The sequence below is a fragment of the Loxodonta africana genome, chromosome 14 (genome assembly GCF_030014295.1).
Source record: "Loxodonta africana isolate mLoxAfr1 chromosome 14, mLoxAfr1.hap2, whole genome shotgun sequence".
NCBI classification, from domain to species: domain Eukaryota; kingdom Metazoa; phylum Chordata; class Mammalia; order Proboscidea; family Elephantidae; genus Loxodonta; species Loxodonta africana.
Genome location: NC_087355.1, coordinates 10,217,398 through 10,236,808, shown reverse-complemented (window position 1 = coordinate 10,236,808; position 19,411 = coordinate 10,217,398). Strand labels below are relative to the sequence as shown.

At 43.2% G+C, this 19,411-nt stretch overlaps 2 long non-coding RNA genes across 3 annotated transcripts in view; one reads left to right on the top strand and one right to left on the bottom strand.

The window, feature by feature from the left end:
- Positions 1-19,411, top strand: part of LOC111750054 (uncharacterized) — a 98,294-nt gene that overhangs the window by 39,007 nt on the left and 39,876 nt on the right. The gene's annotated exons all lie outside the window — the stretch shown is intronic.
- The window catches only part of LOC135227612 (uncharacterized), a 35,273-nt gene that overhangs the window by 1,479 nt on the left and 14,383 nt on the right, over positions 1-19,411 (bottom strand). Inside the window, exon 2 of one of the 2 annotated variants that reach the window (XR_010317765.1) lies at positions 12,371-12,498. This is a non-coding gene — a long non-coding RNA (uncharacterized LOC135227612). The remainder of the gene's footprint in view (positions 1-12,370; positions 12,499-19,411) is intronic. The other variant, XR_010317766.1, reaches the window with a different exon arrangement.

The following is a 19,411-nucleotide window of genomic DNA, read 5'->3' as shown; positions in this document are numbered from 1 at the left end:
CAAGCTGGATTCACAAGAGGATATGGAACAAGGGATATCATTGCTGATGTCAGATGAATCATGGCTGAAAGCAGAGAATATCAGAAAGATGTTTACCTGTGTTTTATTGACTCTGCAAAAGCATTTGACTGTGTGGACCATAACAAATTATGGATAATATTGTGAAGAATGGGAATTCCAGAATATTTAGTTGCGCTCATAAGAAACCTGTTCTTAGACCAAGAGGCAGCCATTCAAACAGAACAAGGGGATGCTGTGTGGTTTAAAGTGAGGAAAAGTGTGTGTCGGGCTTGTATTCTTTTACCATACTTATTCAATCTGTATGCTGAGCAAATAATCGGAGAAGCTGGACTATATGAAGAAGAAAGCAGCATCAGCATTGGAGGAAGACTCACTAACAACCTGCAATATGCAGATGACACAACCTTGCTTGCTGAAAGTGAAGAGGACTTGAAGCACTTACTGATGAAGATCAAAGATTACATCCTTCAGTATGGATTACACCTCAACATTAAGAAAACAAAAATCCTCACAATTGGACTAACAACATCAAGATAAACAGAAAAAATTGAAGTGGTCAAGGATTTCGTTTCATTTTCATGTTTCCATGGACTTTTCCAACGTCCATGAAAACCGCAGTCAATAAATCAAATGAATTGTTTTGGGCTAATCTGCTGCAAAAGACCTCTTTAAAGTGTTGAAAAGCAAAGATGTCACTTTGAGGACTAGGGTGTCCCTGACTCAAGTCATGGTGTTTTCAATCACCTCATATGCATGTGAAAGCTGGACAACGAATAAGGAAGACTGAAAAAGAATTGATGCCTTTGAATTATGGTGTTGGCAAAGAATATTGAACATACCGTGGACTGCCAAAAGAATAAACAAATCTGTCTTGGAAGAAGTACGGCTAGAATGCACATTAGAAGAGAGGATGGCAAGACTTCATCTCACATACTTTGAACATGTTATCAGGAGGGACCAGTCTCTGGAGGAGACATCATGCTTGGGAGAGTAGAGATCAGTGAAAAAGAGGAAGACCTTTATTGAGATGGGTTGACACAGTGGCTGCAACAATGGGCTCAAGCATAACGATGATTGTGAAGATGGTGCAGGACTGGGCAATGTTACATTCTGTTGTACATAGTGTTGCTATGAGTCAGAACCGACTTGATGGCACCTAACAACAACTGTAAAGATGGCAGCATAAACAGACCATCATTTCAACCCTCTCCCGCAAATACAAGGAAACAGTGCTTGGCCTTAAGCCACTCTGCATCAGGGAGCAGAGAACAGTAGATGGGAACTGCATACAGGGAAGAATCAACAATCAACAACAAGTTACATATGGTAGGAAAACCACATCTACCACTGTCTCTGCCCTCCCTCGAAGCCTCACTGGCCACAGGATGCTGTGAACTGGGGAAGCAGCCCTAGAAAAAGAGCCTGCTTCCCTAAACACCACACCTCCTGACTGTACAAACAGATTGGATCCCAAGCTTTTGCTCTAAAATCAACAGGCAGACCTCCCAGGGGTCTGTTCAGAGCTTGCCAGAACCTCCTCCACCTGGACACTGTCAGCTGCAAGGCTGGTGCACATTGCTTCAGAAGGTCCCTCAGTAGAGTCTGTTCCCACCCTTAACACTCTACGTGCCTCCCTGTGGACACCATAGCTCAGGTCTCTGTAACCAACAGGACAGACCTCACTGGGGATCAGTTTGGGTCTGTCTGCTCCCCCTTCTGGTAGGCACTGAGGATTGCTGACTAAGGCTGCTGTGTGCTAGGAATCAGGTGTTTAGAATGGAGGCTACACCCACAGCCAACCGACTAGGGGAGGTTGGGAGGACTCTGATCGCAATAAGGCAGCCCTCCCTGGGAGTCCATTTGAAAAGTGACAGCCCCTTCTCCATGAAGTTGGCTACAAGGCTGCTATGAATTGCTACAGAAAAACCCTGCAGTGAACTCTGCTCCCATAGTAAACACTCTACCTACCTCTCTACACATCCCATAGCTCAGGACTCTGAAATCAAGAGGACAGACTTTCCTGGGGGTCAAATTAGGTCATCCTTCCCCCTCTTCAGGTCAGCACTAAGGACTGACTGAGGCTGTTGAGTGCTAGGAAGCAAGTATCTTGAGTAGGGGCTGCACTCACAGCCAACAATCTACTAAGGGGGCTCTGACTGTAATAAACCAGACCTCCACAGGGATCCAGTCAAAGTGTGACACTCCCTCTCCCACCCAGTAACTATTGGTTGCCAAACTGCTACAAATTGTTACAGAAGGCCCCTGCAGTGGAGTCTGCTCCTATAGGCATCACTCTATCTTCTGCACACTCCATAACTCAGGCTCCAAAAACCAATGGGACATACCTCCCTGGAGGTCAGTTTGGGTCTGTATGTCCCTCTTCCAGTCAGTGCTGAGAACTACTGACTGAGGCTCTTGCATGATAGGAAATAGGCACCTTGAGTGGAGGCTGCACTCATGGCCAACAATCTATGAGGGGGGACTTTGATAGCAAAAAAGCAAACCTGTCTAGGGGTCCAATCAAAGCAAGAAAGCCCCTCCTGTACCTGGTCATGAGCAGGTACCAGGCTGCTGTGAATTGCTACAGAAGGCACCCTGCAGTGGAGTCTGCTACCATAGGCAGCAGTCTATCTGCCTCCCTGCACACCCCGTAGCTCAGATCCCCAAAACCAACAGGACAGATTTCTCTGTGGGTCAAGTCTGTCTGCTCCCCCTTCCAGCCAGTGCTGAGAACTGCTGACTGAGGCTGCTGTGTGCTAGGAAGCAGACATCTTGAGTGGAGGCTACACCCACAGCCAACATATTCTGTGGGACGGGCTCTGATGGGAACAAGGCAGGTCTCCCTGGGGGTCTGTTTAGAGTGTGACAGTCCCTCTCCTACTTTGTGACTGTCAACTGCTGAACTGATATAAACTCCTATAGGAGGTTCTTTCAGCACAGCCAGGAGTTGGGTCACCTAAGTGGAGGCTGCTCCCCAAACACAACAGGACCACTGAGACTCTGAAACCAACAAGATGGATCTTAGAGGTCCTTCTGGGGAGTGCCAGCCCCTCCACCTCCTGAAATGGAGGAAAGTCTGCCTTTGCTTCCCCTGAATGTCAGCTCAGATATAAGCAGCTCCCACAAAGCAGGAAAGGAAGACTAGGGTAAAACCAGAGGGCAACACCCAGCCCTTAAGAGGGCTCACTGGGTGTGGGTTTTTTGACTGAAAACACAGTTGCAGAAACAGAGAAGGGAAGGGATTAATAACCAGAGGCAGGGCACTAAGCCTCCTGGTGGAAAGATTGATTAGTATGCAATATCTCGCCTGAGTGGCAGTGCCCACTGATGGACAAATTAACCACAGCATGTTCTCAAGTGTGTATAGGAGACTCTGAAAGTTGAAAACCAAGATCTGGAACTTCCAAATCCTAATTAAACCAGGGAAGGAGAAGGAGGTATCACGGACAGGTAGAGGAAAAGGTGAGCAAAGTCAAAGGCTCTGCTTGCCTAAGTTCTTTGCACAAAGTAGTGCAGGCAAAAACATCAAACACTGAAGAGAACTGAGAAAGTTAACACCCTTGAAAATGTCAATGCCCGCCCCCCAAAATCACAAGACATACAAAGAAAAGAGAAAAAGTGACCCATTCAAGTAAACATGATGAAGGACATGAAAGTGCATCTGTGTAAGAGAAAATAATGGAAAGAATGGAAGAATATAATACAACAACATAGAACATAATTAAAGAGTTAAAGGAAAACATAGACAAAGATCTAAAAGAAATAAGAAAAACAATGCAAGAGCAAAACATGGATCTAGAAAGAGAAATAAAAAGAAACCAAACAGAAATACTGGAACTGAAAGGGACAATAACTGAAATGAGAAACACAATGGAAAGATTTGCCAATTGGTTGAATCAGGCATAAGAAAGAATCAGCAAATTAGGGGATAAGACAGGCGAAACTACGGAGGCTGAAGAGCAACAAGAATAAAGGCTCAAGAAGGCTGAGCAGAATTTAAAAGAATTATGGGACAACATCAAAAGACCTAATATATGCATTATGGGAATTCCAGAAGGAGATGAGAGCGAGAAAGGGACAGAAAGAATATTTAAAGAAATGACAGAAAACTTCCCCAATCTAATGAAGGACATGGATCTACTAATCCAAATAGCTGAAAAGACTCCAAGCAGGATAAACTCAAAGATATCTACAACTAGACACATTGTAGTCAGAATCTCAAAATGTAAGAATAAAGAGATAATCCTGAAAGCAGTGAGAGAGAAGCAAACAGCCACATTCAAAGGGTCCCCAAGAAGACTAAATGCCTATTTCTCCTCAGAAACATGGGATACCAGAAGGCAAAGGAATGATATATTTACAGTACTTAAAGAAAAGATTGTCAACCAAGAGTACAATGCCCAGCAAAACCGTCCTTCAAGAATTAGAGTAAAATTAAAATATTCCCAAACAGCAGTTGAGAGTTCATAGCCACAAGACAGGCCCTACAAAGAATACTAATGAGAGTTCTGCAGATGGAAGGAAAAGACACTAGAAAGTAATTCAAAGCCATACATAAACAGAAAGATCCCAAATAAAGGGAATTGCATGGACAAGTACAGTTGTTGTTGTTGTCAGGTGCCCTGGAGTCACATGTGACTCATAGAAACTCTATGTACGAGAGAATGAAACACTGCTGGATCCTGCACCATCCTCACAATTGTTGCTATGTTGCAGCCCATTGTTGCAGCCACTGTGTCAATCCATCTTGTTGAGGGTCTTCCTGTCTTTCACTGACCCTCACTTTACCAAGCATAACATCCTTCTCCACCGACTAATCCCTCCTGATAACATGTCCAAAGTATGTAAGACAAAGTCTCGCTATCCTAGCTTCTAAGGAGCATTCTGGCCCTTACTTCTTACAAGACGAATTTGTCTGTTCTTCTGGCAGTCCATGGTATACTTAATATTCTTCACCAATACCATAATTCAAAGGCATCAATTCTTCTTTGATCTGCCTTATTCATTGTCCAGCTTTCACGTGCATATGAAACAATCGAAAATACCGTGTCTTGGGTCAGAGAAACCTTAGTTCTCAAGGTGACAACTTTGCTTTTTACACTGTAAAGAGATTGTTTGCAGCACATTTATCCAATGTAATACAAGGGCTATTAATAAGGTATTGGGTTATTAATAAGGTATTCATACTTGATAATTGTAATTGTTTCGTCTTTTGTACTTTTTCAAGACAGATGTATAAAAAGCAAGGGCACATGAAATATAGATGTAATTAGTGATCCCCACAACTTGAACAAATAGAAAAAAGAGCAGCAAAAGAAGCCCAGAGCCACCAGAAGAAAGGAAGTAATAAAGATTAGAGTAGAAATAAATGAAACAGAAAAACAATAAATTGACATACCACTGGTCAAATTAACAAAAGAAATGCAAATAATCCAAATAAGAAATGAGATGGGCAACAGAAACTACTGAAATTCAAAGGATCATAACAAAATGCTATGAGAAATTATACTTAAACAAATTTGAAAAACTAGAGGAAATGGATGAATTCCTAGAAACACATTACCTATATAAACTAACACAAACTGAGATAGAAAATCTGAAGAGAAACATAACAAAAGAAGAAACTGAAGAGGTCATTAAAAAAAACTGCCACCACTACCACTATCAACAACAAATGCCCAGGCCTAAAAGGTTTTACTGGAGAATTCCACCAAACATTCAGAGAAGAGTTGACACCAATACTACTCAAATTATTCCAGAACATAGAAAAGGAAGGAATGCTCCCAAAGTCATTCTATGAAGCCAGCATAATCTTGATACAAAAGCCAGGCAAAGATACCATTAAAAAAAGAAAATTATAAACCAATATCCCTCAGGAACATTGATGTAAAAATTCTTAATAAAATTCTAGCCAACAGAACCCAACAGCATATCCAAAAAACAATACATCGTGAGCAAGTGGGATTCATACCAGCTATGCAAGGATGGTACAACATTAGAAAATCAATTAACGTAATCCACCACATAGATAAAACAAAGGAAAAGAATCATGTGAACATCTCAATTGATGCAAAATGGCATTTGATAATGTTCAACACCCATTTCTGATAAAAACTCTCACCAAAATAGGAAGAGAAGGAAAATCCCTCAACATAATTAAGGGCATATACACAAAATCAACAGCTAACATTATTCTCAATGGAGACAGACTGAAAGCATTCTCCCTGATAACAGGAACCAGGCCCATTGATAAAGGGAAGATGTCCTTTATCAACATTGTACCAGAAGTTCTAGCTAGAACAATAAGAGAAGAAAGGGAGATAAAGGGCAACCAAATTGTTAAGGAAGAAGGAAAACTATCTCTATTCACAGATGATGTGATCCTATAAATAGAAAATACCAGAGAATCCACAAGAGAGTTACTGGAGCTAATTGAAGGATTCAGCAAAGTGGCAGGGTACAAGATCAACATACAAAAATCAGTCGAATTCCTCTACACTAACAAAGACAACTCCGAAAAGAAAATCGGGAAAACAATACCGTTATAATAACCCCCTAAAGGATAAAAATACTTAGGAATAAACCTACCTGTTGTTGTTGCACCTATGAGTTGGGTTTTTACTGGGTTGTTGTTGTTAGGTGCTATCAAGCTGGTTCCAACTCATAATGACGCTATATACAACAGAACACAATACTGCCCAGTCCTGCGCCATCCACACAATTTTTGCTATGCTTGAGCCCATTATTGCAGCCATTGTGTCAATCCATCTTGTTTGTGGTGTTCCTCTTTTTCACTGACCTCCACTTTACCTAGCATGATGTACTTCTCCAGGGGCTGGTCCCTCCTGAAAACATGTCCAAACTGTACGAGACACAGTCTCGCCATCCTTGTTTGTAAGGAGCATTCTGGCTGTACTTTCTCCAAGACAGATTTGTTCAATCTTCTGGCAATCCCTGATATATTCAATATTCTTCACGAACATCATAATTCAAGGTGTCAGTTCTTCAGACTTCCTTATTCACTGTCCAGCTTTCACATGCATATGAGACAACTGAAAATACCATGGCTTGGTGAGGCACACACACCTTAGTTCTCCTAATGACATCCTTGATTTTCAACACTTTAAAGACGGCTTTTGCAGCAGTTCGCCCAATACAGTATGTCATTTGATTTCCTGACTGCTGCCTCCATGAACATTGATTGCAGATCCAAGTAAAATGAAATCCTTGACAACTTCAATCTTTTCTCCGTTTATCATAAAATAACTTATTGGTCCAGCTGTGAGGATTTTTGTTTTCCTTTTGTTGAGGTATAGTCCACTGAAGGCTTAGTCTTTGATGTTCATCACTAAGTGTTTCAAGTCCTCTTCACTTTCAGCAAGCAAGCCTGTGTTATCTGCATATTGCTGGTTTTTAATGCGTCTTCCTCCAATCCTGATGCCACCTTCTTCTTCATGTAGTCCAGCTTCTCAAATTGTTTACTCAGCATACAGATTGAATAAGTATGGTGAAAGGATACAACCTTAACACACACCTTTTCTGACTTTAAACCACACAGTATCCCCCTGTTCTGTCTGAACAACTGCCTCTTGGTCTATGCACAGGGTCTGCATGAGCACAATTAAGTGTCTGGAATTCCCATTCTTCACAATGTTATCCATAATTTGTTAGGATCCACACAGTCCAATGCCTTTCCATAGTCAATAAAACACAGGTTTAAGCATCTTTCTGGTATTCTCTGCTTTCAGCCAAGATCCATCTAACATCAGCAATGATACCCTGTATTCCAGGTGCTCTTCTGAATCTGGCTTGAACTTCTCACAGTTCCCTGTCGATGTACTGCTACAATCACCTTTGAATGATCTTCAGCAAAATTTTACTTGATTGTGATATTAGTCATATTGTTCAATAATTTCTGTGGGATTACCTTTCTTTGGAATGGACACAAATATGGATCTCTTTTGGTCGGTTGGCCAGAAAGCTCTCTTCCAAGTTCCTTGACATAGACAAGTGAGCCCCTCCAGCATTGCATCCATTTGGTGAAACATCTCAATTGGTATTCAGTCAATTCCTGGAGACTTGTTTTTCACCATTCCCTTCAGTGCAGCTTGAACTTCTTCCATAAGTACCATCAGTTCTTGATCACAGCTGCCTACTGAACTGATTGAACATCAATCAATTCTTTTTGGTACAGTGACTCTGTATTCCTTCCATCTTCTTTGGTGTTTCCTGTGTCATTCAATATTTTACCCAGAGAATTCTTCAACATTGCAACATGAGGCTTAAATTTTTTATCCAGTTCTTTCAGGTTGAGAAATGCCAAGCGTGTTCTTCTCTTTCGGTTTTCTAACTCCAGGTGATTGCACATTGCATTATAATGCTTTACTTTGTCTTCTCAAGCCGCCCTTTTACTTGATCATTTCTTCCACTCACTTTAGCTACTCTACATTCAAGAGCAAGTTTCAGAGTCTCTTCTGACATCCATTTTGTGTTTGTTTGTTTGTTTCCTGCCTTTTTAGTGACCTTCTGCATTCCTCATGTATGATGTCCTTGATGTCATTCCATAGCTTGTCTGATCTTCTGTCATCAATGTTCAATGTATCAAATATATTCTTCAGATGATCTTCAAATTCAGGTGGGATATACTCAATTTTATACTTTAACTCACATTGACTTGCTCTAATTTTCTTCAGCTTCAACTTGAACTTGCATATGAGCAATTGATGGTCTGTTTCACAGTTGGCTGCTGGTCTTATTCTGACTGATGATATTGAGCTTCTCCATCATCTTGTTCCACAGATGTAACTGATGTGATTCCTGTGTATTCCATCCAGTGAGGTCCACATGTATAGTCACCATTTATGTTGTTGAAAAAAGGTATTTGCAATGAAGAAGTCATTGGTCCTGCAAAATTCTATCCTGTGATCTCCAACATCATTTCTATCAAGGCCATATTTTCCAACCACTGATCCTTTTTTCCAGGTTTTGCATTCCAATCACCAGTAATTATCAATGCATCCTGATTGCATGTTTGTTCAATTCCAGACTGCAGAAGTTGGTGAAAGTCTTCAATTTCCTTATCTTTGGCATTAGCGGTTGGTGTGTAAATTTGAATATTAGTCGTATTAACTGGTCTTCCCTGTAGGTGTATGGATATTATCCTATTACTGACAGCATTGTACTTTAGGGTAGATCTTGAAATGTTCTTTTTGGTGATGAATGTGATACCATTCCTCTTAAACCGTATGATTGTCCAATTCAACATGGCCAATACCAGTCCATTTCAGCTCCTTAATGCCTAGGATATCAATCTTTATGCAGGCCATTTCATTTTTGATGACTTCCAATTTTCCTAGATTCGTAATTCATACATTACGTGATCTGATTATTAATGGATGTTTGCAGCTGTTTCCTATTCTAACTCGTGCCACCTCAGCAAATGAAGGTCCCAAAAACTTGACTCCATCCATGTCAGTAAGGTTGACTCTACTTTGAGGAGGCAGCTCTTCCCTAGTCGTCTTTTGAGTGCCTCCCCGGGTTGGAAAAGGGGAGAGTGCTAACACGTTGTACAGATTCCAACCAATGTTACAAAACAATTGGTGTATAAATTTTTGAATGAGAAACTAATTTGTTCTGTAAGCTTTCACCTAAAACACAACAAAATAAAATAAACAAATTATCAGAAAAAAAAAAAAGATGTAATTAGTGACGACAAAAACAAAATGGGGCAGGGGTAAAATAGTATAGGTATAGGTTTTCTTGTATGTTACTGAAGTTAAGTTGGTACCAACTTACCCTAGGATGTTACAAATACAAGCCGTTAAATATAATAGTCTTGGCAACCATCAAGAAAATATCTAAGAAAAAGGAAAACAGAAGGGAGCCAAAATAGCTTACTACAATAAACCAACTAAACACAAAAGCAAGCAGTAGTAAAGGACAAAGACAACAAAGGCTTAAAACACACACACACACACAAACCAAATAACAAAATGGCAGGAGTCACTTCTTATCAATAATTACAGTCAATGTAAAGGGACTAAATGGTCCAATCAAAAGGCTGTGAATGGCAGAACTCATAAGCAGTATTTCAAGGAAAGGGCTCACGTGGTTGTGGAGGCTGGTAAGTTCCAAATCCATGGATCAGGCACCAGGCTGGGGGTCCCTCCCCATCTACATGGCTGTAGGGGCTGACAAACACAAGATCTACAGGTAAGACAGCAGGCTACTGTCTCAAGTCCCAAGAACTGGAGATCGGATAATGACAAGCTGAATGCAGGATCCAGAACAGAGCAAAAGCCAGTTAGCTTTAACCAGAACGCCCAAATGTTGGATGCAGGCCACACCCCCAAGGAAACTCTTTTTACAACGATCAGCTGCTTATAGTAGATCTCATCATGGAAGAGATAACATTATATCAGATCTCATCATGGAATGTCTGCCAAATTACATCAATACAAAACTGCCAAACCACTAAGAATCATGGCCCAGCCAAGCTGACACATAACCATTACAGTGTTACTTGAGTCACACCCCCTAGTAAGGTGATGACTCAAGTTACGTCTTTAAACCTGCCTCATTAACACAACCACAGGCATAGAGGCTAGGATTCACAACCCATCACAAAATGGAGGATAATTTCATCAGATCACAAACTGGAGGACAAACATACAATACTGGGAATCATAGCCTAGCCAAGGTGACACTTAACCCCAACCATCCCAGGTTCCATACACCTTATTTGCATAGTCCCACTCAATCATTGCCTGTGAGTCACAAAGTCTACGGCTAGAGGGCCATACTAAGTAGTTCATAGCACTGCAATACCAAAAAGATTTGAAAGCAGAGACTCAAACATATACTTGTACACCAATGTTTATTGCAACACTATTCTCAATAGCTGAAAGGTCGAAACAACCTAAATGCCTATCAACAGACGAATAGATAAACAAAATGTGTACACATATACAATGGAATACTACTCAGCTAGTAGAAGAAACGAAGTCTTGAAAAATGCTAAAATATGGGTGGAGCTTGAAGACATTATGCTGAGTGAAGCTAGTCAGTCACAAAAGGACAAATGTTGTATGACCTCACTCATATAAAAAGACAAGAACAGACAAATGTGTAGAGACCAAGTTTACTAACGATTCCAAGGACGGGAGGGAAGGAGGAAGGGGGTGCTGCTTATGGAGTACTGACTTCTGGATTACAGTGATGGAAAATCACATTGATTAAGTGTAGGGTTGCACAGTTGATTTATGTAATTGCTGCCAATAAGTTGTACACCTGTAAAAAGTTAAATTGGCAAAAGTTTTGGGATAGATATATTAACAACAATGACCAAAAAAAAAAAAAGAGCAGTTGCTTAGGCTGCTAATGTACAACCAAACACCTCATGAGATTTGGTTCCTTGATTTGGAGATTTAGGGTAACGGTTTCATGAGACAACCCAGTTAATAAGCCTAATAAGTGTTCAGTTCCTCTTTCCTACCTCCCAGTTCATTTCAGGAGCCCTGGTGGTGTAGTGATTAAAAACTGGGCTGCTAAACAAAGGGTCAGCAGTTCAAATTCACCAGCTGTTCTGTAGGGTTGCTATGAGTCAGACTGACTCCACAGCACCTAACAACAAGAACGGTTCATTTAGTAGTGCCTGGGGTTTTTGGGGGGTCTTACAAGTGGCCATTCAAGGTACTACAATTGGTCTCTATTTGCCTAGGGCAACAGAGAAAGAGGAGAGTCAGGAATAGGAGGAGGAAATGGAATCTGAGGCTAATTGCCTCCATGAACAACTGCCTGCTTCGTCATGAGACCAGAAGAACTGGGCGTTGCCTGACTACCGTTACTGAACATTTTGATTAAAAATTCTAGAGAAGAATCCTGATCAAAAGGGGGAAATGCAGAACAGAACTTCAAATGCTCATGGAACCCAGATGTTTCTGGAGCCATGAAGGTTGGATGAACCCCTGAAACTATTGCCCTGAGATAACTTTTAAACCTTGAGATAACTTTTAAACCTTAAACCAAAAATATCCTCCGAAGTCTTCTTAAAACTGAACAATAGTTTAGCTTAACTAGTAAAGAATGTCTGCCTTGAACATTATGCTCTTTTATGATCTATCTATATGAGCTCAAACTAAAAACAGTAACACAAAAGTCCAGATAGGAAACTCAGATGGCAGTGAGTTTGTATTAATGGAGGAGAAAAAGAAGGATGAGAATGATTGCACAACTGGAAGAATGTAATCAATGTCCCTGAATTGTACATATAGAAATTGTTGAAATGGTGTATGTTATGTTGTGTATATTCCCAAAAACAACAAAAATTAATTATTTTAAAAGAACGTACCATTGCTAAATACTTTTGAATTGCTCTCCAGAATGGCCATGTCCATCTTCAGTGGCATCAGTAGGAGGGTGCAGGGAGTGCAGACTGCACTGGGTGACACCATCACAGGAGTGTCTACACCAAAACAACTGTTTATAAAAATATCCCTGTAATTAGTTATAACAACAAAAACATTTTTCATAAGGCCAGCTTACGTGTATAGATATACCTACAAGGCTGAAACTCTACGCTAATTTACTTTAGAACCTCGTAAGGCACTCCAGTCAGAACTGTCTTTGCTACCCAGTTAAAAGAATGCTTTGAATCATGTGGTTTTGTCTGCCCAGGCTACAAGCACATGCTGTTGTTTTTGTTGCTGCTGGTGTTTTTATAGTCCCTGTTTTTGTCACATTTTCTGATGTTTCAGCTACAATATTGTGGTAATTAGAATTTGTGAACCCATATCAAAACCTTTTTTGAGAATGAAGGACTAATTAAAGGAAAAGAAGGCATGATAGAGGGGGATTGTGATTTATGACTAATATTAGTACAAAAATCATTACCAAGGATTCTGCATGGTCTGGTACAGGAGGAGGTCCATGGGCAGGTAACACCATGAGTTACTGCGCCAGGGAACACCAACCCTAGTGACACCACTGCCCACCTGACTTATACCAGCTGTGAATTCACTGCTGAGACCTTTGGAAATAGCTGTCACATACAGTGTGACAGAAGCAGCTCTGGAGGCCAGTTGAGCATCCCAGAAGATAAGTCTTGAATATTGAATATTCTTATCACCTCCACAAGAGGGAGAGGGCAGAAGGGTAGAAGGTATTGTTTGAGGTCCATTTACCTGTGCTACGTCCCTTTGATGTAGCAACAGGAATAAGCTCTGTTAGAGAACCTGTTTACCCAGTCTCCCCATTCTGTGCTCCTGGCTCTTGGCTGTACCACTTAGGGTACAGCTTGTTCACACAGCTGTTTTGATTCATATCTCAAAAGTCCTCTAACGTGAGAAGAGAAAGAAAGAAAGAGGGACAGAGAGCTTAGGAAGAATCTATTAAGAATGGACCCACAGTTTCTTAAACAGTAAACACACACACACACCCAATTAATTCGAAGTCATGTGGCTTGGATGTTGAGGACTACCCCCCGCAACTGGGGAACTGATGAACCTTTTGCCAGGTGTGGCTGAGGGAAATGCCTCTGTCTTTTCCTGCCCATACCCTCATGTTTCATCACCCAGGTTGTGTGTGGGGACTCCCAGCAGCATGGGGCTCTTTTGTTTATCCTCCCCACCCCCCACCTGTGGGCTCCTAGCTGAGGCTCCTCTGGGAAATATTCTGCTGTCATCTATCTTCCTCAGGTGTGTTCTGTACCCTCCCCATGTCCACACTGGAGCTTGAAGGTCAGAAATCTCAGGTACCCTTTTCCCATGTTGCCTCAGCCGCCAAATCTGGAGCCTAAGCGGAGGCAGAGGAAGACAGAGCTACTGGGAAGGGCAGAGCTGTTCTCCTTCCTCAGTCCTCTGCCCCCATGTGCCCTCTGCTCCTGCCCCCTGGTTCCCACCATCTGGGACCCACCTATGAATTGGCAGACTCCAGCCTGGTCACATCTGGTTTAAGAGAAAGAAACAAGGAGTTGGAAGACCTCACCTAATAGGCAGCATTTGGCATGTACAATGGAAGCAGCTGCTGTTTATGGCCCCTTTTCGGGTGGCCTCTAGCTGGACCTCACACTTCCCCTCCCGACTTTCCCCTGTGGGGCATTGTTTTACACATAGCATCTGGAACTTCACAGTTTTGCAGCACACAAAAAATAAGTCCGTGAAACTCTAACGGCATCTCTCCCTGGGAAAACTTTCCAGACCCACTCCAGATCTGCCTCTTAGCATGAGGCAGGTCCCTGTATTTCCCAACTCCTCACTTTCTCTAAGAGCTACAGCTGCTAACCAAAAGGTCGGCAGTTCGAATCCACCAGGCGCTCCTTGGAAACCCTGTGGGGCAGTTCTTCTCTGTCCTCTAGGGTCGCTATGAGTGGAAATCGACTCCACGGCAGCGTTTTTTTTCACTTTCTCTATCCGTCAAATGGGAACATAAAATCCACGATTGCACCTCTGATCACAGTAAAAATGTTATTCCATGAAGCCTTTTTCTAAATAAAGGTCCACAAGCTCTGAAACACACCCAGTTTTTGAACTTGGGGAAAAAAATGCCTGAATCTAGACAGTCAGTTCAAGACCAATGCCATTCCCCATAGGTGACAAGTAGCAAGGACCTTTGCAGGCCCATCCTGCCTGGCGCTGTTGCCAGTGCTTCTTTCCTGACCCCAGGGTTTCTCTTCGCTGGCCCGTACCCATAGAAACAAGCATGGAAGCTGGCAGGCGGTGAGGAGGCTCTGCGTGCGTCATCTGACTCCACCGCCGCTTTTCCAATACCCATCCCTGATTGCAGACGCAGGAGCTGGCTCTGTTGGGCAAGGTGGCGTCTAATTATCTCCCTTCTGTTTTTCGCCTGCTCTCCTCTCTTGTCCTCTCCCCTCCCCGCCCGCCTCAGAGAACAGCCTTTCCAAGAAATAACACACAGGCACACCTGGCACAGTGAGATAGGAAAGCTCACCATGGATACCGGGCTCCCATTCCCACTCCGGCGGCGGCTCCTGGGAATAAGTAACTATCTCTAGAATGCTACAAACTCCAGATGTGCACCGACGAGTGCCTTGAGACCCGGCTTCCCTGTCTCATTATGCCGATTTTTTCACAAGTTTCATATATGCATATCGAGCTTTCAGAAGGGGGAAAAATGGAAAATGGTAATCTTCCTTTTAATATGCTACCACATGCCAGCCGCGAACAGCTGTGCACACACAACACGTTGGACTGGACATGAAATATAGCCCAAGACCATTTTTTAAGCATTCATTCCCAGGGCTTCCACAACACATTGACTTGGAGGGAGGTCACACAGTCTTCCTTTTGCATAAAAACGTGGCTTTGAAATAGGTACTGCCATCTGGAAGCAGCCTCCTCCACTATTGATATGTAAAACGCGCCTATTACACCATCTTGTCCAGGGCTGTGCCGCAGGAGGCTAAGACTCACACAGGCCTGCAAGTGTTTAAATAAACAGCCTCCAGGGCTCTGCACTGCTTACCTGGCACCTAAAATCCACTTGCAAGCAGCCCAGGTGATGGTGGACAGGCCAGGGAGGCAATCTGCCAGTCAGTGCACTCATCTGTGCATGGGTGAAATGTCCTGGAGCCCAGATTTTCGGGAATCATTTGCACACTCTCCAGGGCTGAGCCAGGCTCTCTAATAAGAAAGACTTTGTCAAGTGTGTGACTGGGAGTAAACCACAAACACGCCGTGGAAAGAACGACCCCTGCGCCTTTGCTCATTATAGTCAAGCCTTCACCTGCCTTCCTGCACGCTTGGAACCCACCTTGAATAACTGGCTTTGCCGGGCATTTAAAGCAAAAGAGCCAGGGATCCTACACTGCTAACTCATCTCCCTGCAGGCAGTGGGTGCTCGGTAAGCTCATTAACATTTGCTCCTTAAAATGAGTATGTCCCCTCAAGAGTCTTCACAGGGCAGATCTTACCCAAAGAAAATACTGACCTCTGGAGCTATTTAACTTTCATCTAGTTTCTGCCATTTGTTCTTTCCTAGGCTTGTTTTTCATCTCTGCTTTATTTTTTAAGATCTACTCATATACGTGATATGTACAACAAAGCTCAGCTGCCCTAAGTTTAAAATGCCATCCTGAAGCCAGTCATGATCCCAAAAGCCACCCCAGGAAGAACATAGAATGGTGGAGTAGCTCAAAGGGTTAAGCTGTTAATGCAGAAATAGCAGCTCCTGTTACCAGCCCGACTGGAAGGAGGAGAGCACCCGAGGTCAGTATGTCCTTTACATTGTAAAGAGCTGAAAGGGCTAATAAACCCAGCAGCCTATGGCAAAGGTAATTTATTTTACATTCCTAGTCATCACGTGCAATATTTTTTGGAGGAGGAGAGCAAAAATAATTCAAGGGAAGTGATAAACAATTAGAAAAAAAAAATCTCAGGAAGCATGTGGCTCTCTCTGCCCCTCTAAGTTTCTGTGGTAGGTTTGTTGTCTTGTTTGCATGCCAGCATCTTCCTAGCACTGCACCCAAGAGGCTGGGGTGACAGTGGCCCTGCCCAGCCTGTGGTCAGTGGCCCTTCCTGGGGGAACATGCAAATGCCCTCAGCTACCCAACTCACAGGTGTCGCTCACATATTTCTGCACCGACCTGCCAGCCCCACCCCTGGAAAGCATGTCCACTTGATTTATGAGTGAGCTTTTGGCTGAGTGGACAGCTCTGGGCTGATTTCCTGAGCAGGACGACGGCAGCTTCTCCTGGGCTCTGAGGGAGAGGCCAGCCGCCTGGCTTCCGTCTTACACTTGCTGCATTTTACGTGGATGAGGTCATTGGCCTGCAGATGAGGTAACTGCGCAGCTTGCTTGCGAGCTGGAAGAGGTTGCCATATGACCGTTGGTGTAAACACAGCAAGGGCCCTTGGGGCCTGCTGACAGCTGGGCTCCGCTGCTGGCTGCTGAGCCTGGAGCCACAGGACTCCCGAGCCTGTCGGCACTCTTAAAGGAGCCAAACCTCCACCTGAGCTCATGCCACCCCTGCCCAGCCACCAGGCACCTCCAGCTTGAAAACAGTATCCACGCGGGCAGAGGAGCACTGTCCAGTCCCATGACAGGCCTGAAGGGGGACATAGGGAGAAATAAATAACAACCCCTTTAAAGAGGTCATTTCCAAAGCAGGCAGACGCTGGGGACTGAGAGGTAGTGTTACTTTAAAAGCTCAGCTCTCAACCTCTCTTGTGCTCACCTGGTAGGGGTGGTTCCACCATTGGGACATTTAGACACACCTCCTAATAAGCTATAATCATGGTTGCAAGACAAGTATTTACAAAAACCAATAGAGAAACACATTTTTTAAAGCTTTTCGAAATTATAATGTCACAGAATGCATTTCCAGATGCAGCGCTGCTTCTCCCTCCTTTCAGTTCCAGTTCCGCGGCTCTCAACATGAGAAAGTTCTTCCCAGGGTCAAGTCAGACGAGCTGAGTTCTTTGTCTGGCTCCTGTATTCCTCATTTAGTCCTCTTTGATTGAGCCCTACCGTATACCGAGCACTGTGTTGAGCAGTGTGTTAACCACTGGGAAGATGGCGGGAGACAAGAGAACATAGGGCCCTCCCTCTCGGCGCTCACACACTTGCCACAATCTAACAATGACAATATTGGGTGCTGTGTGTCATGGAAGGGAACATGGAAGCTACAAAAGCAGAGGACATGGGGCTCAACTCTAGTCTAAGGATCAGGAAAACGCCTTCCTGAGAACTGCACACCTAGCTGAGACCAGAAGGGTGAGAGTAACAATAAAAGCAAGGGCAGTGGGAGAGGGAGTGGGGGTTTGCTGGGTGCTGGGCGCTGCGGGGCCTGTGATATGTCTCCTAACAACCCTGTGAAGTAAGTTTGTCATTATCTCTATTGTCTTAGTTAGCTAGTGCTGCTTTAACACAAATAGCACAGGTGGGTGGCTTTAAAGAACAGAAATTTAGTTTCTCACAGTTTAGGAAGCTAAAGGTCTGAATTTAGGGTACTGACTGTAGAGGAAGACTCTTCTCTCCTCAGCTCTAGGGGAAGATCTTTGTTTCTTGCAGATTCTGTAGCCCTGGTGTTCTTTGGTTCTTTGGCAATCTTCACACAGTATTTATTCCCCCCACCCCTGTTCATGCTTCTTTCTGTGTCTAATCTGCCATTTTATAACTCAGACGTGAATAGATTTAGGACACACCCTACACTGAAATGGTCTCATTAACATAACACATAAAAACCCTATTCCCAAACAGGATTACCTCCACAGGATCCCAACACATATCTTAAAAAAAAAAAAAAAACCTAACCCATTGCTGTCAAGTTGATTCTGTCTCTTAGCGACCCTATAGGACAGAGAAGAACTGCCCTATAGGGTTTCCAAGGAGTGGCTGGTGGATTCCAACTGCTGACCTTTTGCTTAGCAGCCCAGCTGTATACCACAGTGCCACTGGGGCTCTACACATATCTTGGGGGGACACAATTCAATCCATAATACCCGTTTTACAGATACCCATACGGGCTAAAAGAAGTTAAGTAACTTGCCCAAGGAAGTGGTAGAATTGTGATTTGAACCAAGAGGTTGGGATTCCAGAACCTGTTCTCTGTCATCTCTCTGCCCCAGACACAAAGTGACAACAAAACAAGCAGAACTTCATGGCCAAGCAATAATATGGGCAACTGGGCAGGCAGGGAGGGCAGGAAGACCTTAGGAGACCTAGTGAGGTCATGAAGGGGACATCCTGGGAAGAGAAAGAGCAGCATGTGCAGGCCCAAGTGTGTGTGTGAGTGCACGTGTGTGTGGGAGAGAGAGATAGAAGGATAAATCTCAGTTGGCTGGAATATGGATATTGGGAAGAAATTAGAGGAGTTTATAAAAGCAACGTAGGACTTTGCAAGCCATACCAGGAGCTGAACTTTTTCCTAACTGCCATGGAAAGTCATTGAAAGACTTTAGGCACATTAATGAGAGGATCAAATTTGTTTGTTTGAAATATCACTCTGGCTGCAGTGTAGCAAATGAATTGGTGATCTTTGAAGGGCATGTTGGAATAATCGAAGTGAGGAAGAATGGCCTGAGACTAAGAAGAAGTAGTGGGTATAGGACCAACGAAGAGATTTGAGTCCAACACCAGAGGTAGATCAACAGACCTTGTTAATTGAGTGGCTGTGGGTGCTGTGTGGATGGGAGAGGGCAAGGAGGGTGGAGAGGGCAAAAGACGTTTTCTAAGGAGCTACAGGATACTGGAGGAAGACGCAATTTGGAGATGCTGCATGGAGAAGCTCAGCAACGGCAATCTGGTCTGAAAACAGAGATTTAGGAGTCATCAATAGGTATGGGACAATGGAACTTTAATAAATTTTAGGAGCCCCTAAAAGTGACTGAGATGTTACTAAGATTCCATTCCTTTAACTTGGGTCTTTCTGATA